Raw genomic sequence first — 27,839 nt, forward strand, 5'->3', positions numbered from 1 at the left:
CTTGGCTTTCCTGGCACGAGTTGCCTCTGCCGAGTTTTGATTCAGCTGTCTCTTCTCGTTTTGCTAAATATGAATCTTTCTCGTTTGGCCTTTAGTAACCTGGGTTGATTCTGCTTTTGTACGAAGTAGAAATACACTTATAATACTGTGCTTTGTTTGAGGTAGATTATGTATAATGGCACTTGCCACACTATTCTTCTACTAAGCATAGCAAGCCGCACTGTTTTCTTAGCTTTCTTGCGGTTCCAAGCATATTTACAGGTGTTAACTGGTCGAATATCTTCATCTTGCTTACAGCTTGAACTTCTTTTCATTTCGACATCGTTCTTTCACGTTAGGTTCACCATATCCTTATTCATGGCGTTTCATCTCTTTGCATCATTCTCCGTTTGTCATTTCTTCTATCTGCAAGTCAGTCCGGGCCCTCATGACGTCACCATTCATCTTCCATTAAGGCCTTTTTGGTTTCTTCAGGGACTGTACTCAGACGATCTTCATTTCGTTTCATTTGTTGCAAAGGTTTTCTCAATGGATACCTTACTGTCCATGTTTTTCTGGGTATCGGTACTTCAATAGATGCTGTTCTGCTAATAGGCACTGGGCAGAGTCCTACTGTGGCTCTCTCCTGGTTTATTTGCTTGTCATATGTCACATATCTCGGTGTTAACGTTCCTGGAACTTCAAAATGGACGATTGGAGTGCAGGCTTTATTTGGGACCTCCTCTACACTCGTATGCTACCTGACAGGCATGGTCCCCTTTTATACCTGCATGTGCCTTGGTTAGAGAGTCTCTAGTGTTTGAGTGAGTTTAGCTGTGCATATATGTTAGTAAATGTATGCGATTGGCTAATAACCTCCTAAACTTGGGAACTAGCACCTGAGAGAAACCAGTCATGGACTTGACCTATGGACCCAGAGAGCTGTGCTGCAGACTCACTACGTGGGAACCGAGGCTTGGAGTTTTCAATGCTGTTTCCGCCAGGGGTGTTCCTAGGTCTGGAAAAGATCTGGGGCTATGCTAATGTCGGCCCTGTTGGGCTCGGGGCTAGCCCCTGAGCTTCTATCCAGGGCTAGAACCAAAAGGCCCGGGACTATAGCTCCCTCAGTCCCCGCTAGCAACGCCTCTGGTTTCAGCTGATTGAGACAGTTTGGGGACTGTGCGCATACCGCCGATTGAGTCGTGCTTATGAGCTGCTGCCTTTGAACCAATTGGGTGTTGGTCTTATTAATCCATGCAACCCCATGCTGGCCACTCCATCAGGTACAGGACCATAGTTTGTTACTCTGTTTTGTTGACACTGTAATCTTTGTACATTGCTTTTGGGTGTTGTGATGATAGTTTAGCCTTACGCTGCCAAGGGTAAATGATGGTTTAGGTGTGGAACACTGGGGGCTGCGGGTAGACTCTGATGCCTGCGAGATCCCTGGCATCAGGGTCAGGGTCCGATGGTTAAAATATATGCCATTGAGTATGCTACTAATAACACCTGCTAAGTGATAGGATATCTCGGGAGGATAGCCCAGGGGCAACGTGCTCGCCTTGAAAGCAAGATGACACGGAGCGCAACAGGTTCGATCCCCGGGTCTGCGCTTAAAAACCTCCAGGTATTAAGCGCGTTATAAATAACCTATCATATCAGCAACACTATTTAAAAAAGAAGCTTTTTTTTGTACTGTTGGCATTGGCATTCAGATGCTGGCATTTGCTAAGACACCCATCAGTCACTCTGATAGGCCCCTCTCAAAGTCCCGATGGCACTTTTCAGACAGGCCTTGCTTGGACTCCCATCTCTGTTGCTCTGTACGGATTGAAAGAGGAAATAAATGGCCTAGAACAGACACAACGCATCGAATGACAGAGAGACAGAGAGAGAGAGAGAGAGAGAGAGAGAGATTGATTGCCACTATTATCGCTGCTAATGTTCTTTCTATACATGTGTGTCGTTTGCGTATCAGAGTAAAGGCGAAGAAACACCGGTTAGCGGTACACCCGCGCCTTCTGCTTCGTCCAGCGCGCATCTGTTTGGTGGTGGAACGCTCTGTGGAAGAACATGAACGTATTCTCTTCTTTCAAAGTATATGATCTACTTTTTACTTAAAGGTACAAACAGGTGCATGTTGCTAGAGCCGTCGCTAGGGTCATCTGTGAGGGGTATAGTCCCAGGTCTTTTGGTTGTAGCCCCAGATGGAAGCTCAGGGGCTACAGCCAAAAGGCTAGCTAGCCCAGAGTCCCGACAGCGCCGACATTAGGGTAGCCCTGGATCTTTTCCAGACCTAACAACTCCCCTGCATGTTGCCATCTGATCACATGAAGTGCCATATTAGGAAGCATTTGGCTGGGCGAAATGATATCCATCTGGCTGTAATGCCTAGTTGGAGACAGATCACACAAAGTAATCTGGCGCCATCTGTGTGGGTGATAACAAAGGGTGAGTTTCCTGTTGCCCCACCTGCTTGTGGCTGCTGGGCTGAAAGTGACATATTGTGTCCTCTTCACCCCCCAAGAGTGGGTCACTGCACTTGGGAAGACATCCGTGTGGGCAGGAGGACTGGCTGTGCGTTAGCAGATAGGCGGGTAAGGAAATGGGGCGGGCATGAGAAAGGCATGGCCCGATCACAATGCACGCTTGGATCAGTAGTTTCAGCCCACGTTCTGAGCAAACTGATTGGCTCACACAATTGCCCTGGGTGCTAGTAGATCAAATACAGCAACCGGTCTACTTCAAAGAGCAGCCACGTCTCTAAAAACACCTGGGTTGAGCATCCATCACTTTCCTTCCTCTGACGATATCAACACCTACTGCTGCACCCCTCAAACGTGGCCCGTGTCACTGCACTTCAGTTTGGAGTCATGGAGTACACACCGCATATTCCTTTAGTTTAACCCATATTGTCATTGTGACCTTGCCTAGACCTCAGTGGGTTCCATAGACCTCTGCCTCCCTGTATGTGTGCATATAACTCTGTATTGGTTTCTGCTCAAACCTGATGGCCGGCCGGTGTACGCCAGAGGCGTAGCCAGGATTGTCTAACAAGTGGGACCTGAAGCTAATGTACTTGGGCCTGCCGCAGTGCATTGCCCACACAGTACTGCTGAGTGGGCATTTACAGACTTTGGGTGGGCCTCGCCTACTCACACCCTACCCTGTTGATGCCGCGTTCTATGCAGTCCCTTTAGGGCTCCATAGGTTGCTGGGCGTTCCCCAGGGGGGCATATGCATGACCCTACACGGCCTGGCTTTGGCACAGCACCTCTTCACCCCTCATTCCAGGAGGATATGAGCTGGAAAGTGCCATTTCTTCCTCATGTACTATGCAATGCTGCACTTGCCCGGATCCAGGTATGTGTAGTGCTTCAGCACGACCCCCCCCCGTGGTACGTGCAGGCTTTCACTCTGCCCACCTCCCTCCCCTCACATTAAGGTGGGCCGGCCTGGCACATTGGATATACCCATGGCTGCAGTATTTTCTCTAACAGAGTATTAATGCGCCAGATTGCAAAGACCTCCTACAGCAAAAGATGTGGGCGTCCATATTGTCATTGTAATTGTTTATTTATAACGCGCATAATATTTGTTTGAAGGCGCTCTTTGAAATGATAAACCTTGCCTTATGCTTGAAGGATAGCGCAAGCGCATCGCGGTCGCCTTAGGCGCGGTGCTGTGCATCATGGGTTTAATAACCTGCATGCGGTGACTCAGCCTTTCACCCCACCCTTCCAGGTTTATACAATGAGTACCAACACTTGGTAACATGAGTGCCACAAGTTATTGCAGCACTTAGAAGCTTGAGGAATCTGGAATGAAGCACTACGTCATTGACCAAATTATTATTATTATTATAGCTGAAAGGTGTATTGTAAGCATTACATCTAAAAGGTACATTTACAATGGATTTCCGGTAGCTGACATTTTCAGTGACATAGCAGTACCTGGGCACTTCTCTAACATCAACTAAAATCTAATTTAATCAGAAAAGCCCAGAATGAAACTCCAACTTTGTCCAAAATAGAATATTATTTCACTTGTCTTCCGGCATATACTTGATCCACAGATGCAGTATAATCTACTGCTTCAAAACACAAAGAAGCATAATGACTATGAGGCATAATGCCCTCATACTCATTTAGTGAGATCCTTTGCAGTGCTCTCTATGGCCGCCAGGGGGCCTCTCTGGAGCGCGAAGGGCGTGAATGAATGCGTCACGTTGGGTCACGTGTCGGAGCAGGAAGGCAACACGCGCATCCTCGGGTTTTCCCTGAGCTTTGATTGTTCTGATTCGATGTAGCGAGAGCGGGCGCCTCAGGGATGAGCCCTTGTAAGGCTTGTATCCATGATGGTGGAGTCGCAGTAGGCTCTTGGAGCACGTCACCCAGCACAAGGATTTTATTTTTTTAAAAGGCAATCTTCACATGTGTAAACGTCTTTTGCGCATGTGTGCGCTGCAATTTTGTTGATAATCCGGCTCCTGGTTCAATTGGTTCTTATGCAATTTTTTAGGTATACCATGCGCAACGGGCATATCGAACGTACAAATGGAACCCTGAGTACCTTCGCCTTGGCCAGTATTACTCTGGGTCACATTATGGAAAAATGCAAAAGCCACCGTAACTCAGATGAGAGGTGAAGGACGGGTGGAGTGCCCAGTTGATGAGAAGATTTCCATGGCTTTTCTAGATATCAGGTTTTCGAAATGACTGGGCTATATTAGTTGGTTTACAAATGAATTGGTAAAATCTTAATCCGCAAAACAGTCATGAAACATCTGAAAGAGAACAGATATTCATTTGCTTTGTCCAAGGGGTCACCCATTGACTAAACCCGTATATTATCCTTTGCGGGGGTGCAGAGTTCCAAGTTTATAACATGGGTCAAAGAAAAAAGGCACTGTAACCCGTTAACTCGGTGTAGATTGTGTTGACTTCCACCACTCCCAATTGTGGGTAGACGGCTTGGCAAGGCCGTACTGGAGAGGTTTTGTCCGTACCAGACGGGCGAGGTGGAATCTTTGTTCAATTTCTTGTTAGTCTGTTCCCTTCATGACAAAGAGAGGCCTTCTTCTCTGTGTCCTCTCCTCCTTAGGGGGCAAGGATTTCATCACTGTAGGCAGCTCTTTCATAGCTGGTGTCGTCACCTCAGGGGCGTATTTCCAGCTTTCTTTGCAAGGTGTTTATCGGTTGCTTTATGCTTTCGGTAGAATAGATTGAAATGGATCCCTATTGTGTAATTGGAGACTCTTTGTATTTTTTGTAATAGTTTTATTTATAACTTTTGTGTACAGCAAGTGCTATAACCAACGTAATAACGATGTACACAACTCATAGACTTTCAAAGTACCATAAACCAGTTCATAGATATAACATACATCAACATAGTTAACAGTGTTATGGTTTCAGAAAGAAAAACAAAAGACATGTCAAATTTCCAACTCTATCTAAAACGTAGTAAAATGGAGTTTCAACATTCCCAAGCTACAGCTGGGCACAATCCAGAGACTCAAACATGTACCAGACTAACAAACATTGAACACATTAAAAAGAAAAAAAAAACTGAATTGCCACCTGATATTCAAAATTAGAACATCCCACACTCGGAACAAACCGAGACTAACCATACAGTTCCTTCAACGCTGACCATATTTCCTCATATAAGTGTGAATTCTCCCTCTTCCTGTACATAACTTTTTCATAGTTAGAAAGCATAAGCAAGACATTCATCTAAGCATCTAACTGAGGTTTTTTCTTAGTTTTCCAAAGTCTTAAAATCTGCTTGTGAGTGAAAAAAAAGCGCTATTACAATCCAAGGTTTATTACCAAAAGTAAACCCCCAAGTCATGTCCCTCAAATGTTATCATAGAAAATACAGTGTGTCTTTGAATAGTAACCTTACCCACCAGGTTACCATGTCGAGCACACCCATCCAAAAATCTTCAACCCTTGAACTCCCATAGCATATGTGTTAGTGTCCCCCTCTCCTTCCAACATCCCCAGCAGCAATCATTGTCTAGGAGGCCCAAAGAATGCATCTTTACAGGCGTCAAGTACAACCTTCCCAGAATTTTTGGCAGTACAAGGCATAGATTAAGATCCAGTTTTGCCAAAGCAGCAAGTTTAGTCGCCTCATCCCATTTGCCATGGGACAAATCATTGACACATTTCAATGGGCCATTTCTGTCACAGTCTGTCTCAACCATCGGTTGTTTCAATCCCAGTTGGCATAAGCCTAAAAAATGTAGACACCTTTCAGGGCGCAGTATGGAACATCGCGCATAACCATGGTCTGCGCGCCAAGGGAACCTCTGTTGAAGCTATTCTCTCAGACAATAACTTGCATATTTTTAAGAAAGCCTTTCTATCCCTTGCTTGCAAATTGTACTTATGACAGAAGACATCGAAAAAACTCAAAGAATCCTCTTCTTGCAGGTCCTTTTCCTCTAGAATACCCTTACTGATCTGCCTTTTCCAACATAATGTCTTATTATATACTTGAAGATCTAGATTGTTCCACAAGGAGGCATTTTTAATGCAACCACACACACTTTGATCATTCTCATTCAACCATTCAACCAATATCTTACAAGTGAGTGATATAGTCGGAAGTAATCTAATAGTACATGGTGGTTTAGACATAGTGTCGAGATTGGCAATCTTGAACGGCAAAACTGTTTGAACTTCCATCAGTAACCACAGTGACAAATACTCCTCGTTTTTACGGAAATACATTGCCAACTTCTTAAGTATGAGGCCTTTATGATACCTGCCCAGGTCAGGATGGCCAAAGCCCACCTTTGCTATATCATGTGCTAAAATGTATTGCAGAATTCTCTTTGGGTTTTTTTATCACTCCACAAAAAAATCTTTAAAAACCTTGTCCATCCTATTCAAAAACATTTTTGGAAAAGGGTAGAAGCAGAGACCGAATGCTATAGAGAGCTTTAGGAAGTATTTTCCATTTTGATCACATTAATTCTACCCCACACACACATTCAAGTCAGCATGACCGCATTTACTAATTACCTCTTTTAACTCAATGTTATTTATGACAGGATATTTTAGTCTAGATTCATAGGTTTGATTTCATTTTGTTTCTGATGCTGTTTGGTGTTTTAAGCGCACTGCATGTTTTTATTGTACCTTTCCTTGTTTATTTTACTTTGACAGAGCTTGCCTCCAAATCAACATTTTTTTTTTTAAATAATCTTGGTACATGACGGTGATGGGCTTTATTGGCCAGGCACAGAATCTTGAAGTCAATCCAGTCTTTCATTTTATCTAGTAACATTTTAAAATCTTCTTTTGAAAATCTTTGTAAAATTCTTGAGCAATACTAAGTTCATCATCGATCTCAATATGCTTCTTATTGCAGCTGTACTAGAAACGGTGCATTATATTTCTTTTTACTAATGATTTTCCTTATGGTTCTCTCTTAAAGGGATCGACTGTCTGCAGAAGACATCTGCGTTGGAAAAAATGATTGGTGGAGTTTGAAAGGGATCGCCCAAAAACATTTCCAGGTTAATAGTTAAGGTATGTGTAGTGCAGTTAGCTATGATGCAGTTTTATCAAATACACAGAATGTTTTTGAGATTACAAGCACATAAAATGTTTTTCATTCTTTGTTTCGGTCATGTTATCAGGAAATTGACTTTGACAAATTTGCCAAAAGGGTTCTTTACAGTAATTATAATATGTTTTAATATCTTGGCTCATTGGGGGTGGATCAGCAATTGGGTAGGCTTTTCAGCAAACACTGATCATTTTGCACAGGGCGATTGACCGGTAGATTAACGTTTATCCATATTTTCTGTGACTTATATTTTCCAGACGCTCTAAAGGTGCATAGAGGCACAGCTCCTTCTAGATACGCTTCTGAAGGTGGTCTCTGGTTAGCTGCTCAATAGTGGGTGTTTGTTCTAATGAGAGCTTTTGGAAGTCATGTTGTTGGAACAGATGTTAGGTTCGGTGTAATTTTAGGAGTGCATTATCTCCATCGGAATAACCTTTTGGCACTGTAGAAATCTTCTGTTATGGTAGTCAGCCCAGTGATGAAGCTGGAGTAACCACTGGGCAAGAGATGGGGGGAGCATTATTGCCCCCAAAAGGTGAGATTTTATTTTGTATATGAAAGTCAAGTGATCTTCAAATGGTCTGAGGTTGTTAGGTACAGTGCCCCAACATCTCGCCTCTGTATACGTGAACGTCCTGTCTTCTGATCTGCTTAGAATCCGGGTAATACTTGTAGTTGGGAGTTTGCCGATCGGAGTACTGTTTGCTTGGAATGGGACGCATTTATTAAAGTGAATATCTGGTGTTGAACCTTAAACTCACAATGAACTCCAGCTAACATGTGAACTCATTGCTGCCGTGATGTGATAGAGGCTGCAAAGCAAGCCTCTTCCGTTGGCTAAACCCTCAGAAGACTGTATGCAGGGATGTAACAAACATGGGCTATTTAGGGGCGACCCTGCATTTGCGGTGGAGGACCACATTGTATTGTGCGCTGCCAGGTTCATGTCAATATTTTGATGTCACCTTGATTGGCGGCCTACTTATTGACCCAAACATATATTTTATGGTACTATTTATTTTTTTAATTTACTTTTTGTTACCAAAAAAAACCCTGACACGCAAACTGTACGTTTCCTGTGGTAAAGTCATCCAATTGCCTTAGTACAGATTTAATGGCTTATTGCACTGCAACTCCCACACAAGATGGCTTCCTTCTTCAGCACCTCTTAACTTGCCCACTAATAAGTAGGGCAAGTAGTTCAGTCAAATGGATTCCGAGACCCGCGGAACTGGGATCGACCCTCAGGCACTGTTACTTATTACGCCATCTTCCTGCTGGAGTGGACAGTTGTACCTGGAGAGAGAGAGACATTTGATGGAGGCCAAGAAGGGGCACCACAGGCCCTCTCTTGGCCCAATGAACACTGCTGTTCAAAACTACAATATCCCATTTGAAGGTCCTTCTAAAACGTGGGAACGAGGAGCTGGCCGGCCGTCGCGCTCACTATCCTGTACCTCAAAAGGCTGGAAGTGCGGCCCCCTGGACTACACAGTGTTCAGAGCCTATGATCTGTGTAAGTTTTCCGGTTCTGTAATAGAGCTTCTGTGGGGGGAAGCCACGTTTCCCTTTTACAGTGGTCCTCTACCCTGCGCCAGCAAAGACCAGCAGTCAGAGAGAGGGTCTGGGCCAACATACTGGTATGCCAGGAGAGAGTAGGATTGTGGACATTTTGCACTCACTTGCCGTAAGCATGGTCAGACCTGCTATGACTAAGCTTTGAGCATGCATTGTTATGTGACCGCCCAACTCCGCGGCTGTACATTTTGGTCGAATGATAAATTTGCCATATATGAGCCCTGAGATTTGTTAATGATTCAGGCCAATTCGCTGATACAGCAATTGTTTTGCTCACCGTAGATGAGAACAAAAAATAAATATAATTTGATGGATAATTAGTCAACAGTGCTTGTCGTCTTTTTGTTTCTCACTGAGGGATAGCCTAGGTTTGAGTTGTTTTGAATACAACAAAAATGAGGAGCAATCTTACATCTTTTAACAGGACTCTTGAGTTCTGTCATTGCGGTCGCCTCGGGCTTCGCGCATACAGCGGAGTTCTCATTTCCCTGTGTTGGAAATGTTGTTTCAAATGCTTTTTATCTCCATTTTTGCCAGCTACTCTTCCATTGATACAGAATGGTGGAACCCCTTTTAATTATAGGGAGTGATATTTTTGATCTTGTGCTGTTATGGATGATCAGCAATGTGAAACCGGTGCGGTGCCGCAGAGCGGTTTTGCGTCGCCATTAAGCATTCTCGAGCTGGAGCTCCTGTTTGTGAGGACGAGACTAGCTGTCAAGTGTCATTAGAGCGCCGGGGATTATTCAAGAGACAGCCTCAATGCTTCAAGGCTTGACTGCTAAATAATTGGTGCAGGTTTCTCACTAGTTTGAGGGCAATTATTGTGAGTAGCTGAGCTGGAAGCACAACATATAATGCTTTCAGGACAGAGCGCCTTATGCAAAGTGTAATATGTGTTGTTTTTTTGGTTTCTTTCTTCAGGGAACATTTTTAAAGTTATCAACAGCAATGCAATACATAACAATCCTTATCAAGTAGTTTAGGCATTCTAGTAACTGTCTTGCTAACAAGGTACTGCCGTGCCTAAATATTGCTTTAATAATTTGCCTTGGACGTTCATGATCCCACCACTGTTTTCTGGAATGTTCCTGGACATTAGTCCTCTATTCAGAAAATGATTTCTTGCCTTCGCTGCTCAATTGTTTTCTGCATCTGTGGAAACCAGGGATAGCCAACGTGTTACGGTCTACCAGGGTTGTCCAACTCCAGGCCTCGAGGGCTGGATCCGGCTCGGTTTTTAGGATACCCCTAATTAATATTCATGAGATAAATTTGCATATAATGATTCTTGATGTATGCACATTTTTCTTCATGAATATTAATGAGGGATATCCTGGAAACCCGTCAGGATTCCGCACCTCGAGGCTCGGAGTTGGACAAACCTAATGGGCCTACAACTCATGGGTGTGATTGGACAAAACATCTTTGAGGGATAACCAGTTGGTACCACTTAGTTTAATTTTGTAGTATTGTAATATCAACCATATGAAGTCATAGATAATAATTTAATGATCTGTAAATGTAAACTTAGTGTTCCTGTAACCACTCATCTAAATGTTGCAAGAGCTGTTTGCAATGTTTCAATAGCCCCATCCCTGCAATCATTCTGGTTTGCACTATGGATGCAAATCCAGGCAGACCCAGGTGTACAAGCATTTTATTTGCACTTTGTAGTGTAGATAAGTGTAAATGCTTCAGGCCTCCATAGGAATCCCTGTTAAATGCCAGCATTTAGCAGGTGCTAAAAGCTGGAGGATTCCATAGGAATTGCAACCATTAATGCAGCATCAAAATGCTGGCGTTGGTGCTTTACCATCTGGCAGGAAAAGCGTATTGCAGAGGGGAACATGTACATTTTGGTCTGGGCCCCAGCTCTGCCTGCTAAATACTACAAAATCCACCAAAGTGCAAAAAGAGGTGTAAAACCGTGTGCAAACCTTGTTTTACATCTATTTGTACACTGCAGTAGATGGGGAAATTAGCTCCTTTGTGTGTCTGACCCTTAACCATTTGTGTACCTCAGTAATGGGGTAAGGACTGTGGCATAGCCTGCTCACAAATACAAATCGCTTCTTTCTTTTGCATGCAAGCTGGATTGTATCGTAACCCGTTATTTAGCGCTGTACCCGTTTAAAATTCTAATGTAATTTCAAGAGCTTTTACAGAGTCCTCCAGTGTATAATTATAATTGTTCTTTTATAACACGCTTAATATTGGAGACTAATTTCTAAGCACAAGCCCGGGGATTAGAACCTGTGTTGCAGTGGATTGTCTTGGTTCCAAGACAAACGTATTGCCCCTGAACTATCCTCCTGCCAGGATATGTGTGAAAACCCTCCAGACATCATGAAAAAAAAGGGGTGTTGCGGAATCCTTGCTATTGGAGATTGTTGACGATTCAGGCAAGTGTGAAGATACCTGGGATTGCTTCTTTTTGCTAAATAACTCCCTTTACCTGAGGAACATTGCGTGCAAGTCCTCCTTCCTTCCGGTTGGCCAATTACTTTGTTATTGTAGGGTATCTGTAGAAATAGGTGTATACAAAAACGAATGGTATATTTAATCGAATTTCAGTTGTACGAAAATTGCATACAGGCGTACACATTTCGAACACATTTACCATTCGGTGCCATTAGTAAACAAATGGAGCAGGGGTCTCCCTCGCACCCTTGGTCACCATAATGGCATCAGAGGATGTGGGGGTGTCCCCCGCTCCCGATAGCATAAAGTAAAAGAAATATATATAACCCTGCAGCGCCCGTTCTCATGCACGTAACTGAAGGGAACTGGCGTCGCAGAAGGATGGAGGAGTCGGCGGCACACAACGAGGTGTGCTGCCAACAAGTAACTAACGGGGTCAGGGGGAGCAGGTTGTCAGAAATGTCTGCAGGAGAAAAAACAGAAAGTCAGTTTCATTTAAATAACCTTCGTTTTTTTCTCCCACTGACATTTCGCATTCGAACATTTCATGGACAACCTTATTGAAGAGACCTTGAGTTGCAAAGATGGTCCAATACACTGGTTACACTTTAGAGCCACCTTATACATTGACTTGAGATGCGTCTGCCATTTTGTGACCATTGAGCTACAGGTGTCTTTGCGCGGTCTCTACGGCCGGTTTGAGTGATCGGACCATGAGTCACATGGTTAGGCAAGGATTGGTTGAGTACCTAGATATGTGTCCTGTTCTCAGAAGCCGACTGGAGCAACCGTTAATAGAGCCAACCAATAGGAGATCATTTTAGCTTGTGAAGAGGAAGAGTCCTGAGGTTTCTCAAGACCTAGCAGCTATTAAGAAATCTCCTTGCTGTATCCTGCAGAGAGTGCGAGCGACATCATTAGCATTCGTCATACGCCCTTCTAAGATCCTCTGCCACTGTTTCTCCCACTTTGCACTGCATCTTCATTGATGCTAGCTCTTCATGCAGGCATTGGCAGCTGTTGTGCTTCATTGAATTCTTTCCCTCATTGATGGTGGGAGCCTTTCAGAGAAAATTGTCAGCACGATACATGAGCAATTCTCTTCGCCTCTTCCGCTGGCAATCACTAGACTTCTGTGACTAATTATCTTCATGATGGGATGAATATGTATCCTGTTGATCCTGTAAGTGGGCTTCTAGATCTTTCCTCTTCTGGGCATCTCCCATACCCGCTTTACTTTCAAAAATGTTCATGTGGAGTGAAAGTCAGTTGAGAGTTTTGTGCTGTCCTGTTAGAAGTATTGCCATCAATGTAATGAGTGTGTTTATGAAACCTTCTCTCTGTATTTATCGAATCCTACTTTTCTTCATTGAGTAGCAATTTTACAGCAATGGAGATGGGTTTAAATTCAGTTCCCAAATCAAACATAGAAATCACAGTCCTCTATGGCTAGCTTAGGCGTCTCCTCAGGCCTAACGCAGCCAGAACTCAGTCTGGGTGTCCACCCTCCAGACTGAACACATCCAACTGATTTCATTAGCACCGCACCTACCGCTAGGAAGCAGCTATCATGCAACAACCACACCAGCTGCACACATATCCGGTGCGCCCACGCACCATACAACACTCTCTCTCTCTACTGACTTCAACTGCGGTTTCCAAGGGCGTTCAACCTACCAGCTCTTTGAGGTCATACCAATGATGTATAAGGCGCTATATAAATGCCAAGTAACATAACATAACATAACATACATTCCAGCCTCTTTGCTCCAATCAATGGAATGGTGTCGGGGGATGAGCCCACGGGCACTCCAATGAGAGACCTCTATTATAACCACTTCCCACTCATTAGGCGCAGGGTTATGGGGTGGGCTTTGTGGCCACAGATCTCAGTGTCACAGTAAAAGCGAGACCAAAGAGGGTCTACCTGCATACTCTGAGTGGACCTATTTAAATATCTGTGAATTAAAATTAGACCCAACGAGGGACATAGACAATTAAGCCAGCAAAAGTAGAACAGAACCAGAGGGGACAAAAGGCATACCTATATGTAAAGGGTTCATACTGGGTCCTGACCTTGGTGTGGTTTGCCAGACTGATTCCCTGCCCCTCCATGGTTAAACGTTCCGTATGTAGTTGCTGGGGCTTGTTGCCTTTCAGAATTCTTTCCGTTCTCTGGGAATGTCGGGATCCGCCATCCTCTGACTAGAACGTCCTCTCTCTTGTTCTGTGCGCTCCATATTTTGTCTCTTGACTTTGAGTGCTCCTGCACCACCGACAAAGCCCCCCACGTGCCGGTCCATCTTTCTCCTATGGGGTCGGCAGGTGCATGATCTTTGCTTTTGAGGGTGGGGGCATCTTCTTGGTAATGAGACCTGAGAGTAAAGATTACATATATTGTTAAAGTCTTAAATCTTCCATTACTCTATATTCCCCTCTCCGAAGGCAGTTGCACAGCCAGTTGCCCGGCTTCTGCGTCGCCACCCAGTTCATGTTTATGTATTATGCGTGATCGCTCGAGCTCCAACAGTTGCACGAGTGACAGGACCTCCTGCGAGTGATGTTTGTTCTTTGCTGCAGCCTTTTGAAAAGGCTACATTGTCCACGATATGCTGCTGTTAAGGGTTTAGTAGATTCCCCACAAATCATTTTAGTTGAATTGACATCTTCGCTTTAATAAATGCACTCACTGCTTTCAGTGCTATGGTCTTCAATGCCTATAACGTGCACATGGGATTCTTGGTTCTTTGTCTTTTGCTTTCAATTAGTAAATGCACATCCGGTTCTCAATGCCTTGTTGTTCTCCGCCTACTGAATGCACATGAGGTTCTTTGTGCTAAATGTCTACTAAATGCAAATAGGGCTTTAAGTTCCTTAGCCCTCTCTATCTACACAATACACATGTGGTTCTCAGTGCTTTGCCTTCTCCACCGCCTACTAAATGCACATGGATGTATGAGTACCATGACCTACTCGTCACTTACTAAATGCACATTGTGTTGTTACTGTGCTTTGGCCTTTTGATCCACCTACTAAATACACCTGTGGTTTGGACTTTTGATCCACCTACTAAATGCACATTGGCTTCTCAGTGGTTTGGGCTTCTCCCCTGCCTACTAACTGCACATTGGCTTCTCAGTGTTTTGGCCTTCTCTGCCTACTAGATGCACATTGGCTTCTCAGTGCTTTGGCCTTCTCCTCTGCCTACTAAATGAATTAAGGGTTGTCAGCGATTTGTCATTTTCCTCTGCCTACTAATTGCACATTGGCTTCTCAATACTTTGGGCTTCTCCTCTGCCTACTAAATGCACATTGGCTTCTCAATACTTTGGGCTTCTCCTCTGCCTACCACATGTACATTGGCTTCTCAATGCTTTGGTCTTCTCCTCTGCCTACTAAATGCACCTTGGCTTCTCAATGTGTTGGCCTTCTCCTCTGCCTACTGAATGAATATGGGGTTGTCAGTGATTTGCCATTTTCCTTTGCCTCCTAAATGCACATTGGCATCTCAATGCTTTGGCCTTCTCCTCTGCCTACTAAATTAATAAGGGGTTGTCAGTGATTTGTCATTTTCCTCTGCCTACTAAATGCACATTGGCTTCTCACTGATTTGGCCTTTTCCTCTGCCTACTAAATGCACCTTGGCTTCTCAAGGTGTTGGCCTTCTCCTCTGCCTACTAAATGAATAAGGGGTTGTCAGTGATTTGTCATTTTCCTCTGCCTATTAAATGCACATTGGCTTCTCAATGCTTTGGGCTTCTCCTCTTCCTACTAAATGCACATGGCTTGTCAATGCTTTGGCTTTCTCCTCTGCCTACTAAATGCTGATTGGCTTCTAAATGTGTTGGCCTTCTCTTCTGCCTACTAAATGCATCGAGGGTGTATTGCCCCTCCACCCAAAAATCACCTACCCACAACCCCCCCCAACAGAATTGAAACTTAATTCCCAAACTGTGCCTATGCCCTGTTATCAATCTAATTCTACTGTAACCAACACTATCCTGGGTAAAGACACGCTCCCTAAAAAGCCTTTGTTAATCCTGCCACTTCAAATGGCCACCATCGATTATCCTGAATCTATACTAGCCTCTCTTTATATAGGTGCAAAGTTGAAACTTGTAAATCCCCCTTTCTACAACCTTGAGAAAACCCCTAAAGTTTGGCCTGGTCAGGCCTCTAGTAGCTTTGAGGGTTTTAGCTTTGTAAGAGCCGTCTCGCCCATGCTTTGTGTGGACCTTCTATAACTGATGCCATAAATCATTGATTGCCTTGTGTAATCACGCACCCTATATAATGTCATATAAATACATTTCGAAGGGATTGTGTCCTCCGACGTATTCCTTATCTTAGATAGAAATCCTTCAGCTTTGCTGGCCTCGGAAAATTTTTTCGCCAGAGGGCGCTGCGCGTCGATGATCGCCGAGTCGATGACCCTCGACGGCCTCCGTGCCGACGTCGACGTCATCCTGCCTATAAAGGCCGCGCGCAGCGTCCGTTGCTCAGTTCCGTTTTTCCGCGCTTCGTTGTGCCTCGGAACACCGTTGCTCAGTTCTCGTCAAGATAACGTATATAATAACTACTATTTACCTCGATATCGATGGCATCCTCCTCCGACCCGACGACCCCTCGGTCCGGTTTCAAAAAGTGCCGAGACTGCGGGAAGAAAATGTCGTTGACGGACCCTCACAGGGTCTGTTTGTGGTGTCTGGGAATCACGCACCAGAGTTCGGAGTGTGAGGAATGCCTTTCCATGACGGCGAAAGCCTTGAAGGAGCGTAGGGGGAAGCTCGAGAGAGGTAGGTCAACTTTAACTTCCTCGAAAGCTTCTTCGGTAGAGTCGAGACGTTCGTCTCCTCACCATAAAAAACACTCTCGATCTAGATCACGAAGTGGCTCCCACCACTCGTCGACATCGAGACACTCGAAGAAGAGACGTAGGAGATCCCCTTCGTCATCTTCGTCGAGTTCTCCTGAGAGAGTTCATTGCCCCACAAAACGCAGCTCGCAAGCTGAGTGGGAGGAATTCAGGAAAAAGATGCTAAGCGTCTTCGAGAAAGCGGCCTCGTCCCCCTCGAAGACAGCTGAGGGTGATACCCCGGGTAAAAAACCCAAAAAATCTAAACGCCGCGAGTCGCAGTACCCGGCGGAAAAGTCAACCCGAAAGCGCCTCGAGCCATCGGGAGATAAAGCATCATCGACGCCATCGTCGAAAACTCCTTCGAAACAGAGGTCGGCGCCATCGACGCCGTTGTCGAAGGATTCATCGGCGCATCAGTCGATCGAGTCGACGCCGACGTCGACGCCGATATCGACGCCGGTGAAGGAAAGAACCACGGCTACTCCACAGCCAACGGTTAGACAAAAGACCTCCGACTCGACGCCGAGAACGTCGACGTCGTTCTCGAGCAGGACTCCGATCCTTTCGAGTTCTTCGAGGCCTAGTACACATTTCTCGACGCTTTTCACGGCGCCTTCGAGTACTTTCACGTCGGTGTCGACGACATCGACGTTTTCAAGGCCTGTGATGATGGCTCCTTCTGCATTGGAAATGGGGTTTATACCATTCCAAAAACCAATGTATCCCCCTTTAACCTCGATTTTTGAGGAAAGGGAGGATTCAGACCAAGATATTGATTTACAGAGGACCACATCACCAGAGCCAGAGACTTTCGCCTCTGAGGAAGGAAGATTAAAAAATCTTCAGGATGCACTTCAGGAAGCTAGTGGCTTGGACACTTCTCCTGAAGCAGAATTTATCAAACCAGACCCAGGAGAACATGCGGAGACTCCATATAGAGCTCTGATGTCTAGAATCATAGAATTTATGGGTTGGTCTGCACCTTCTCCTGCCTTTCAGCAGGATGACCTCACTGACATACTGGACAAGGGCCCACAGGAGGATCCTGTGGTTCCATTTCACTCTGCTCTACAGAGAAGGATTTTGACAAACTGGGAAACGCCAGAAATTATCCCGGCAGTAAATAAAAAACTGTCAACAAAATACAGGGTGGCTAGTTCTGACCCTGAATATTTGTCAAAACACCCTACTCCTGAGAGCTTGGTTGTACAGGCTGCAACCTCATCAGGCAGCACATCTGCATACCCCACTGCTCCGCAGGATAGGGATGACAAAAAGTATGATGCCATGGCTAAGAAGGTTTTTTCTGCCTGTAGCATGGCGTTAAAGTCTATTAACGCGACCTGTACGCTCGCTAGGTTCAGCCACACCCTTTGGGAGTGCGCTTCATCAGCGGCTGACTGCCTCCAAGAAGGAGAGGAAAGGGACGCATTTTTAAACATCATCAGGGATGGTAAAGATGCGATGTGCGAGACCCTACAAACTGGCCTAGATTCTGCTGACAGTATCAGCAGGGCCATGGCGGCAAGTACCACAATCCGCAGGCATGCGTGGTTGAGGAAGTCTGGTTTTGCCTCTGACGTGCAGACCAGGCTTTTGAATATGCCCTTTGACGGTTCTACCCTCTTTGGAAAGAAGGCGGATGACAGTTTGGAGAAACTGCAAACGTCCAAGGCAGCAGCCAAGTCATTGGGAGCTGCTATCCGTCAGAATACCTTTCGTCCTTCGGGATCATCGTGGAGAGGACGGTCCTTTCGTTACTATTCCTCATATGGAAGGGGCAGGGGACGACCGGCTCAAAGAGGCCAAGGAAGATTTACCCGTGGTGGACGGGGTAGGGGAAAGAAAGCCGCACCCGCAGGAGCAGGAGCCACTTTACCTTCGGCAACTGCATCAGCCGCTTCAAAACCACTCTGAGGTCTCCCCTCACAGAACACCAGTAGGGGGCAGGTTAACTCACCATCTGACGGAATGGCAGGCTATTACGTCAGATGCTTGGGCTCTGGAGACAGTGGCCCAAGGTTACTGCCTGCCCTTCCTACATATCCCTCAGAGTCATCCACCGGGGAACAACCCTTTGAAGCTTCCAGATCCGCTCCTCTTGCAGGAGGTTTTAGACCTGCTAGAGAAAGGTGCCATAGAACTGGTACCTGTAGCGGAAAGGAACAAGGGTTGGTACTCCCCCTACTTCATAATACCGAAGAAGGACGGAGGACTGAGACCCATCTTAGACTTACGGGAATTGAACAAATTCCTCCGAAAGGACAAGTTCAAGATGGTGACTCTCTCTCAGATCCTTCAGGCCCTCCAGCTTCAGGACTGGTTGGTATCTCTAGACCTCCAGGACGCTTATTTCCATGTGCCGATCCATCCCAGGCACAGGAGATACCTGAGGTTCGCAATTGGCAGCTCTCATTATCAATTTCGAGTTCTGCCATTTGGGCTAACCTCCGCCCCGAGGGTCTTTACCAAGCTAATGTCGGTTGTGGCTGCAAGTCTAAGGAGGGAAGGGATTCATGTCTACCCTTACCTAGACGATTGGTTGATCAGAGCTGTATCTTCGGAACAGGCTCAGAGACAACTAGATTATGTTTGCCACTTCCTTCACAAGCTGGGCTTCTCCCTCAATTTAAAGAAGTCACAGATGATACCATCACAGAGACTCCAATTCATTGGAGCAGTCCTGGACACTTCCCTGGGAAAAGCCTTGCCACCAGAGGTGAGGGCTCGAGATATTCTGCAGATGGTCATCAGATTTCAGAATGCCCAATATCTCCCAGCCTACGACTTTCTGAGGTTGCTAGGCCTCATGGCATCCTGCATATTCCTCGTGCCGGAGGCTCGCCTGAGAATGAGATCCCTCCAGTGGGCACTGAGAACTCAGTGGTCACAGTTCTCAGGAAGGATGACAGATCTCCTTCGGATCCCGGTCAAAGTAGCCCGAGACCTTCAGTGGTGGGCCTGTCGGGAGAACATCCTGAAAGGAGAAATGTTTTGGCAACCATGGCCGGAGATAACAGTAGTCACGGATGCCTCACTCACGGGGTGGGGAGCTCACGCCAACGACTTGACCATCAGCGGTCGTTGGTCTCCATCGGAGTCCAGACTACATATCAACCTGTTGGAGCTGAGAGCCATCAGACTAGCGCTGAAGGCTTTTCTGCCGTCTGTACGGGGAAGAAACGTCCTAATAATGACGGACAATACAGTGGCCATGCACTACCTCAACAAAAGAGGAGGCGTAGGCTCACTACCACTGTGCAGAGAGGCGATGCAGCTCTGGTTTTGGGCAATTCAGGAAGGAATCTCTCTATCGGCAATTCACCTAGCCGGAGAGAAGAACTTGACAGCGGACGCTCTGAGCAGGCAGAGCACAGTCTCTCACGAGTGGGAGATAGCTCAGGAAGTCCTTCAAGAGATCTTCGCCCTTTGGGGAACCCCTCAAGTGGATCTGTTCGCCACCAGTATCAACAGGAAGTGCGACAGATTTTGCTCAAGGGAATTTCCCCCGAGAGGAGCTCTAGGAGATGCGTTCGTAGTGGACTGGGAGTTCCCACTTCTGTACGCGTTCCCTCCGGTCCCTGTCATTCCTCAAATGATCAGGAGGTTGAGAAGGTTTCGGAAGACCATGATCCTAATTGCCCCGGATTGGGCCAGGAGAACGTGGTACCCGGACCTTCTAGACATGTCCATCTGCCCTCCAATTCGACTGCCATACAGAGAGGATCTTCTCTCGCAGAAGGAAGGTCAGGTTCTCCATCCAGCCATCAAGACCCTCAACCTTCACGCTTGGTGTCTGAAAGGTTGAGGTACAAGGATTGGGACCTTCCGGATGATGTTATGGAGGTGTTGCTTTCGGCCAGAAGGCCGGCAACTAAAACTCTATACCGCTGCCGTTGGAACAAATTTTGCAGCTGGTGCAGAGAAAAGAATATTGAACCCTTTTCTTGTGGTACACCTATGGTGTTGTCATTCTTACTTTACCTGGCTAATTCAGGCCTACAGGTTGGCACAATTAAGGGCTATCTCGCAGCGCTATCAATCTTTAAGCGCACTGCAGAGGAGCCTTCATACTTCAAAATTCCATTGGTAATACAATACCTAAAAGGATTAACTAATGTTTATCCCCCGAAACCTTTTCAAGTTCCCTTATGGGATTTAAACCTAATTTTAAACTTCCTAAAGGGTGCCCCTTTTGAACCACTACACTCTTGTTCATTGAAGCTTCTCACCCTCAAAACTGTTTTGCTAATAGCATTGACATCTGCTAGAAGGGTTAGCGAGTTGCAAGCCTTATCGTGTAAACCTCCACATACAATCTTTTACAAGGACAAAGTTGTTCTTCAGGTGAAGCCTAACTTCCTCCCGAAGGTAGTCTCGGAGTTTCACATCACTCAGAAGATTATATTACCTTCTTTCTACCCTCCTCCTCATCCGGGGAAGGAGGAAGAGAGACTGCACAGGCTGGACCCTAAGCGAGCCTTGAGCTTCTATATCAGCAGATTGGCTAAGATCAGACAAGCAGACCAACTCTTTGTAGGTTATGCAGGACATAAGTTGGGCCTTCCAATAACAAAACAAACCATCTCCAGATGGATTATTTTAGCCATTCTGGAGTGCTACAAATTGGCAGGAAAGGAGCCTCCTCAAAATCTAAGGGCTCATTCTACCAGGGGTATCGCAACATCCTCAGCCCTTCAAAGAGGGGTGCCAATTCGAGATATATGTGCGGCTGCCACATGGTCGTCCGCACATACATTTACCAAATTCTATAGCCTGGATTCCTCCTCTAGTCAAGAAACTAGATTCGGCAAGGCTGTGTTACACTCTGTCCATTCTGGAAGGGTAACATAACTTTTATTACTCCCGCCTCCAGTCACAATACCACTGCTATGGGAGTCTATCTAAGATAAGGAATACGTCGGAGGACACAATCCCTTCGAAGAACTAGTTACTCTTACCTTGTAACGTTCTTTCGATGGGATGTTCCTCCGACGTATTCCTTATCGACCCTCCCATCCATCCCCGCAGTATGACTTCCTGTGGGTTTGCAGCCTATGCTCCTTCAAGGTGATTAGTCTAATCCAAAAACATTACTGGGGACTACAAAACGGAACTGAGCAACGGACGCTGCGCGCGGCCTTTATAGGCAGGATGACGTCGACGTCGGCACGGAGGCCGTCGAGGGTCATCGACTCGGCGATCATCGACGCGCAGCGCCCTCTGGCGAAAAAATTTTCCGAGGCCAGCAAAGCTGAAGGATTTCTATCTAAGATAAGGAATACGTCGGAGGAACATCCCATCGAAAGAACGTTACAAGGTAAGAGTAACTAGTTCTTCTAGAGCAACTATATAGTTTGGTAAACGTTTAGTCTTGCATGACCTCCAACATGCAGCCCTAGCCCTAAAACCTGGACATCTGATCGATATGCAATATGGATTTTGGTGTCGATTTCATATTTTGGTGTCGGATGATTAATTTCATGATAGATCTCCTGCTTACCTACACTGATTGCTACTTGCAGGCGGCCATTTTGTCCTATCCACTGGTAGACATGTCAGACTAGAACAACCCACCCACCCTCATCGAGAGCAAGCATTATTTTCAGAAGTTGGACCTCATGTAACGGGGATTGGTTGATTATTGTGGGTCCAAATTGGTCGTTGGAGAAATGGTTGCAATTATTAATGCTCATTTTGCCATATATATGTGGGGAGGTTTAGATATACAATTAATGTATAGCGGTTATGGGGGGGCTTCTGGGGATCTCCCCGCATATATATGTGGCAAAATGTATCTGTCAAAAAAAATCGATAAAATCAACCCAAACCATGTAATGGAGGACCTGCACCCTGAGAACCTACGCCAGGGCTTCCTGCGAGTCAGTGCATCGCAATTTCCAATGAGCTGTTGTTTAAAATCTTTGCCATGTTTCCGCGCACTGGAAACAACACGGCGGCCCATGGTGGTTATGGCATTGATGTAGTCGATTGCTAACAGGCGGAAATGAATTATTTAACCCACTCTCAGATATTACCGTCCGCATTTCATTTATCCCACAAGCATGAATATTTCATGCAGACCACAAGCATTACGCTTTCATAAATGGCCATAAAATGCAAGGCAGGGTAACCATGAGGAGTAACTGTTACCTTCAGGCATCCGCATGCAAAGCAGATCATCTATACACAGGTGTGGAAGGCGGGCGGTGAAATGCCGTAAGAGCCTCTCTGTGGCCCGCAAAGAACGTCATGCGGACACAGTACCCGTTTTGCCCTAGAGTTTTATATTGTGGGGGCAAATAACTACTTGTGGGTTACTTTTCTAATAGCAATGTATGTAAATATGTCCTATGTAAAGCACTTTAGATTAAAGCGCTATATAAAACTAATTGTTATTTTGGATGTAGCGACAAGTGGGTAATATGATACCTCCCCTGGTGACAGGTTCCAAGGAACAGAGCCTTGTCTCCCCGGACCTGGTATCTTTTTCTTTCTTTTCTAACTTTGTTTCGGCTGCAAGCCATTAAAATTGTACAACAGATATAAAACAAACCTATTCGGCACAAACATTTCATTCAAAATTCATCGGACGCCAAGAAAACTAAACTAAGTATCCTAGAGGCCCAATCATAAGTGATGTGCAAAACAAGTGCATCTCATTTTAGATCTAAAAGAGCCCGCTGGAGCTTCAATTCAGCAAATATCGTGAGCATCGAATTCCATAAGTGTCACCTAATAGTCTTTTCCCTAAAGGGACAGCATGTATTTATTTATTTAATTGTTTTTTTTTATAACGTGTTAATACCGTACCAGAGTTCGGTTTCTAAGCGCAGATCCGGGATTCGAACCTCTGTTGCTCTGCGTGGTCTTGCTTCCAAGACCAGCACACGTTGCCCACCTGTGCATTGGCTCACGTGAGCATGGGCCGCTCGAACGATCTTTCCAAAGGGTAAGCACTTCGTTCAATGGCCCAATTGACGGAGGGTTACATCTTCGATTAAAGTTCAATATGTCCTCAGCCATGGCCGAGTCACCAAATTCAATTCTAATGGAATCAGATGCAGTTCCCTCTTGCATACAGGTTCTAGTACAGCTCACCATTTTTTCTCGAGTCACAAACAGACATCCTCTCACACACCGAAGCCAATACAAGCATTTATTAAGGAGACAGTCTCCAGGTTCACGATGGTTTGAAACTGGTTTCGGGACCCGGTGTAAATATATTGAACTGGCTGACCTAGGTACAACTTATTTAAAGTAGATAAAGGATGTAAAACACCTCTCGATCTACTGTTCATCTTGTCCCAAAAATCAGTTGTCCTAGAAGAGCAGCTTTATTCAAATCAAATGGCTGCTTAGGCAAAAGAGAGGCAGAGTCTTTAATTTGCCAGTTGGGTTCATATTCGCTTGTGACTGATTCAGACTGGAGACTGTTAACCTCTTCGGAACACACGAAATGAGTACTTGTTTCGATTCCCTTTGTGGGCTCCATCATGTCTCGGGAGGATAGCTCAGGGTCAACGTGCTCACCTTGGAAGCAAGAAGACTCGGAGCAACACAGGTCCGATTTTCGTGTCTGCGCTTAGAAACCTCTGGGTATTAAGCGCGTTATAAATAACCAATCACAATACCAGCACTGCTGTTAGGCAAAGACTCTCAAGATTCCAGCAACTTCTCAGGTACCCTTTTACCTCCCTCTTGGCGGTTTCTTAATTCACCCTTGCTCGCTCCTTTCCCAATAACGTCAAACGAGGACAGAAGTAGGTTTTTGGTTGTCAGCAGCCCTGCTGACACTCTTTCAACTTTATACTCCCCCGCCAATCTGCTTTTGGATACAGTTTGTCGCTGAATCGCATGGAGGTGCTAATTCCTGAGAAAATGCTGTTTTGGGTGTCCTGGTGTCCAGAAAATCGTCACCAATTACCCCCATGGGTGTGGCTTGCATCTCCTCAGCCACATTGACCAGATTTTCAAGCCGTCCATTAGCGCCACCTAACAGCGGCCCACTATCAGGATCTAACATTCAACTCGAAGACATTATAAGTAGTGGGGACACATCGAGACTGGCCATCGGGTGTGTCACTGGATCCATATGGATCCGGGCTTAAGCGGAGCACCGAATGCACCAAAAATGTGGTATATTTCACTGATAAGGGAGTGGACTTCTCCCGAAGGCCTTGCAGACCGAGTTAGTATATGACCGTCAGCTTTTTTTCGACATAGACATGGGGTTAGGGGCAGACTTAGAATCAAGCATTGCCAGTTGGCCAGAACGTGGCCTAATGGAATAAATGAGCTATCCAAAAAAGCCAAAGTGCTGTTAATAATCGAAATAAAAGAACAATCATACAAATTGGCAGCACAGATAGCCAAAAAACGTATGTCAATTAACTGATTGTGCTGGTCTGCGCCCCTAATCATGTCACGCCTGTGTCACCAGTTGGCTTGACCTACTTGCGCAGTTGCCAGTCTCCTGTGTTTTTTGTTTCCTCCCGCATGACATGGATCTCCTACAAACTGCTTCAAGTGTCCGCTATCGCCACGGAACAGATGATTCAAAGCAGGCGTATCTCCTGTAATCTGTCAAGGTTCAGATTATCTCATGGTGCCGCAGCTCGCACCCCAGATGCGAACGCCCTGCAGGTGCAAACACCCGCGCCCTTGACCCCCGCGGGCTTCGCCCTCCCAAGGGTTGATGTCAGATTTGAATGTTCAGGCTGGGCGGAGCACCAGAAGACACCAGGATGCAGCAGCAGACGGCGGGCGTACTCACAATCTAGCCCGGATTCCAAGCCGCCTGATCGCCGGCTCCCAAGCACTCCATTTTCCCCCACCGCCACCGCAGTCATTTTGGCCCCCACCTGCCCAATCCCCCCTTACCTGTTTGCTGCGGCGGCGGTTGCCGCCACAGCTCCTGCAGCTTCTCTCCTTGACCCGCTTGGCTGCCATGGAAAAAGAAAAGGGGTTTCAAATGGAGCCCGGCCTTCCTCAACCATGGTGGCCATCTTTGCACAATATTTTCATTCAATGAACGGGACGACACCTGGTTCCTATTCTTTGAATGAAAATACTTTTTTTAACACCTCGGGTTACCGTTTTGGTAACCCGTGCAGCTAATGGCATTATTAACCCGTTCCACAGGCTATACCAGGGGTAACATCTCGGTACCCTTGTTAAAGGCCCGAGTGAACTCAGGCTGCTGGGCCATGACCTCCGGTATATAGCCCGTGAAACAGGTTAATTTAATAATGTCATAATATTAGTAATCATAATAATTTGTAGATTTATGTAGCGCTCCTTCAGCTTCTAAGGGCTGTAATTATCGGTGGCACTATAATTACCCACTTGTGGTACTCAATTTATCGATCTGGGGTTTTGTGCGGAGGGTAGGTGCATTGATAGGTCAGCGCAACCAGGGTATCGAACCCATAATGCACTACATTGACCAATTCCCAAGGCGAGCGTGCTGGGCTTCATCTATCTTCCCAGCCTGTTATCTGTTACCCATAATGCTTTTCCCTCAAGAGGCCACCTCTCTAGGCTTCATAAGGGCCCCATTGCGCCCTTGCCATCTCAGGTCAGCTGCAGCAACCCTTCTCACTGTTGCTTGGGTTCTCAGAGAAGGACGGTGGGGCTTAGGTGTTGGCACCAAACTTTGGAATTGGATCCCCTGCTCTTGGGACAGTATTACTTTTGAAAGACGTAAAGAGGTCAATGCCCCCCGGATGTAGGACAAAATCCAGTACAGTGGAACAAGGTGTTGGGGCTCTGCTTCTACAAAAACGGGGATGATGATGACTTATACAATGAGGGGGCTTACTGGACGAGAACCAGTCAACAGCATGCCAAATATCTAAGTAGAGCAGTTCATTTTGGATTGATGCTTTCTTGGAACTGTTGGCAACAAGTGTGTTTAGTGAGGTCCACTTTGCAATGTTTTACTCTATGCCGACGTCAGACGTCAAGGAAGCCAAGATTTCCGGGCATGGGTAGGTGGGTTTGTGGACCCAACTTGTTGTACCTAACTTTTGATATGCTTCATCCAAACTTAACATGAATTAAAAACCACTTATGAAATCCCATTTGTTAGGTGTACACGACCATAATGAGGAATAGAGGAGTGGACCTTATTGGAAGAGTAATCGAGCCTTCTCACCAAAGTGTACATCACTGTCATGTTAAAACCTCACGTTCCTAGTAGCTCCCCCCCCGTGTGTATGTGTGGGCAAGGAATGATGGCCGCCTGCAGCAGCGCTGAAGCAAACACCGCCAGCCAGGTTCAGAGTCGGCACGTAACTGCCGGCTTCTGCGAGGAAGTCCCGACATCATGCTGTTTATTCCATGTCGCCCCGTTTGGGGTGACGTGGTAGAGATACAGCAGGCCATCCACTTGCGAGACCTTCTTTGGTGGGTCACTTTCCGCTGGACTTTCAGGACTTCTCTGTCAGAAATACCCATGGAACGTCTTCTGGTCCTTGGTCGCAGCATTCGGTTGTGAGCAGCTCAACTGTGTTCGCAAGCTCCCACTCGCTTGTACGGGTCTCTCACCACCACCAGCTTTTCTCTAACTAACCACACAGGTCACTCGGCACCATATTGGTCAGAAGTACCATTGGCGTGCTCTCCAAGTGTGCTGTGATTGGGCCCTGTGCCTCCTCCAGGTACACCGCTCTCTTGGCCTCTTACATGTCTCGTCCCTGACTCTGCTAGTGGGGTCACGTGGTCATGCGTATGGAAGAAATACTCATCTCCTCTCACAATTCCTGAAGAAATTGGCGCCATTTTCTCACACAATTGAGGCAGAACAAAACAATATTGTGGTTGTCCAAGGAGAGACTCTTGTGGGCCTGGTAATGGAAATCTGTATTCACAAGTGACAGTCTAAAAATGGATGCAGTTTCTGTAGGGGAGCAATATGTAAGTAGCCAGTACCACAGAATATTATACTGTTTAACAGTTCACATCAAAAGCCACACTTTTTGCCAGTCATATAGATCAGTGATTTTAACTGGCATAGCTTTTGATGACCCCTAACAGATTTTAAATCCGACTCTGTCGACTCAGCTTTTTATTCTTCTGTGGTCAATAACCTGAAGGGTTATAATGCATGCCATTTACAACAAGATGAAATGCCACTATTGTTATTATTCTAGCGGCCACTAGTGGGATTTTGGACTCTGTGACACCACCCTGCAGCATCCTGTTTGTTACCGGGTCTTTGTTTCTGCTTTTCCTTGCCCTGCATCAGGGTGTATTTTCTTCGTCTGGAGTGATGGGGGCGGGCACCTGTCTCCGCTTTTAGATCCTGCCCCACCTTTGGCTCGGACCGTGCCTCTGGGTCCAGGCCCAGTATGTGAGGCCTCTGCAATGGTTGGCACTCATGTATAAATACACACTGCTGTCCCATCTG

At 45.9% G+C, this 27,839-nt stretch overlaps 1 protein-coding gene across 23 annotated transcripts in view; it reads left to right on the top strand.

Moving 5' to 3' along the window:
- Nucleotides 1-27,839, top strand: part of NRCAM (neuronal cell adhesion molecule) — a 731,897-nt gene that overhangs the window by 239,708 nt on the left and 464,350 nt on the right. For 22 of the 23 annotated variants that reach the window (XM_069627974.1, XM_069627975.1, XM_069627972.1 and 19 more), the window contains exon 3: nucleotides 7,432-7,526. The exons of the other annotated variant lie outside the window; for it this stretch is intronic. The gene's annotated coding sequence lies outside the window, so the exon portion shown is untranslated. The remainder of the gene's footprint in view (nucleotides 1-7,431; nucleotides 7,527-27,839) is intronic. 23 annotated transcript variants of the gene reach the window in all.

This window comes from Ambystoma mexicanum, chromosome 12 (assembly GCF_040938575.1).
Source record: "Ambystoma mexicanum isolate Mex_15411 chromosome 12, UKY_AmexF1_1, whole genome shotgun sequence".
Classification (NCBI taxonomy): Eukaryota; Metazoa; Chordata; class Amphibia; order Caudata; family Ambystomatidae; genus Ambystoma; species Ambystoma mexicanum.